Source organism: Silene latifolia, chromosome 3 (assembly GCF_048544455.1).
Source record: "Silene latifolia isolate original U9 population chromosome 3, ASM4854445v1, whole genome shotgun sequence".
NCBI lineage: Eukaryota > Viridiplantae > Streptophyta > Magnoliopsida > Caryophyllales > Caryophyllaceae > Silene > Silene latifolia.
Window position 1 is genome coordinate 115659902 of NC_133528.1, and position 2295 is coordinate 115662196.

The following is a 2295-nucleotide window of genomic DNA, read 5'->3' on the forward strand; positions in this document are numbered from 1 at the left end:
TTCGGGGGGTAAAGGTACGGTCAGGGAAGGGGTTAGGCACCCGGACCGCCCATCAAACTGTGGCCTCTACTATTTATTTGTAATATTATATATTTGACGAAACTAACAATAAAAAGGTTAATTATACAATTTTATACAAGGCGATATAATTATATACAAGAACAAGTTAACTGGTTAGATTATGTACAAATATACCGTAAATAAAGGAATAAAGAGAATAGATAAAAGAGTAAAGTAGAGAAAACTTATTTGAATTGGTACCCTCAGGCCTATTTGGATGTTGACTATGAATGATTATTGACTTCGTCGTAAATTAACGGCTCTTATGCGCTTGTATGGAACTGGGACAATTTAATGTAAAGGTGTGATTTGAAACTGGGATAGAATATTTGAGACGGTAATATATATGAGTATATATGTGGTGTTGATTTGTGTGTATATAGTGCTCTCTTTAATTGTCACGGTCTCTGGAATATTTGGGTCCGTCCTTAACAGATGCACTTACGGTGGTATTTATAGTTACTTGCGGATCAAATTAGGTGAGACCCAGTTTGCAAAAAGATAGAGTTTTGTGCTGTGTCATGTAATCCGTAGCATTGTCTAGTTGTAATACTTGCAAAGTTCTTTTCTCTACACAATTCTAAACAATGACTATTTCTTCCGCGCCTTGTTTATTGCATCAATCCTTATCACTTCCTTTGTTTATTTTGATTTTCGCTTTTGACTAGGATTAGTGGACTTCATCACTTATTTTTTTATATTGCCTCGTGCATGTCCTACGCACTGATATCATGTCCTACAAGGATTAGTGGACTTCTTCACTTAATCTTTGATACTGATATCATGTAGCCAAGACTGGAGTAATATACATCATTTAATGCGTATGAGTTGCAACTCATGCGTGTATTATAGCTTCCTTGCATTGTATGAACATGCTTTCTAATTAGTGCTTACATTTATTTGGAAAATATTGTTGCAGGATGGTTTTCTATTCAGAAGGTACAAAAGGTGTTGGTAGTTTGAGAGACCTCTTTGTTTAATTATTTTGAAAAGTAGAAGACTAGTGCCCTTGTAATTAGTTTTGGAGTATTGTATATTTGTATGTTTTAGTTCTATTTGATGTATAAATGTAGAATATTTACTAAAATCATGTAAGATTGTCTTGTGGAAAAATATATTTGAGATTTATTATATTAAATCATTTGTCTAGAAGATTTTTTTTTTTTTTTGCTATTTGCGGCGTTTTTTTTAAAAACGCCGCAAATAGTTATTTATTTGCGGCATTTTTAAAAAATCCGCAAATAACTTTTCTATTTGCGGCCCTCTCATTTGCTGTTGCACCAAAAACGCCGCAAAAGACCTCTTTTTTGGCGCCACAAATAAATATTTTTGTACTAGTGAATATGTCAAAGACATATCAACATGGGCGGACCGAGGGGTGCGCACAACACCGCATGTGCGCACCCTCGGTTTCCGAATTTTTTTTTTCTGAAAAAGTCTGACATACAGTAAGTATATTATTTGTGTGTCATTAATAACAGAGAAACAGATGTGCCCCAGCGGATAAAAACTTAGAGCAATAAGCGGCAGGCTGTGGGTTCAAACCTTATGAGTGTCATTTTTTTTCTTAGTTTAACGCTGGGATTGGAAAAACTATCAGACTGCCACCACTCAGCCTGTCTTTTGTATTGGTACTATTACTCAACTAGTTTTTAACCCGTGCAAAATTGCACGGGTATATTTTTAAGATCATTGATATAATTATTAACATTTAAAAATGTAAATCAAAATATATGAATATTTTATACTCTATTTCTTTTATAATGATAATAGGTTAAAACACGTGCAAAACATGCAAGGGTTTGAAACTCGCACATGTTTTAAATCCGTGATATTAATGTACAAATTCGGTGTTATATTAAAAATATAATATATTAAAATTATACGTTAAAAGTTAAAAGTTTATACATAATAATTATTATGTACAAATTAAATTATTGACTAACACAAAAAACCGAAGAAAATATTTAAAATATACTTACCGTCATTAATTAAGTCAACGGATGAGTTTTCTTGAGTTCGTGAACATTCTCCACATGAATAGGATGAGTTTATTACATAACGACCTCGTCTTTCTTCATTTAGAGTTATAGAAGGAAGAACTTCATTTAAAGGTTCACCATAATCGACACATAGATCATCGCTCAACCACGTCGTTTAGACTACATATACCTCCTAAATCACGTTATTAAAAACAATTATGAATGAAAATGTTAACGTGTATTACTAACTACG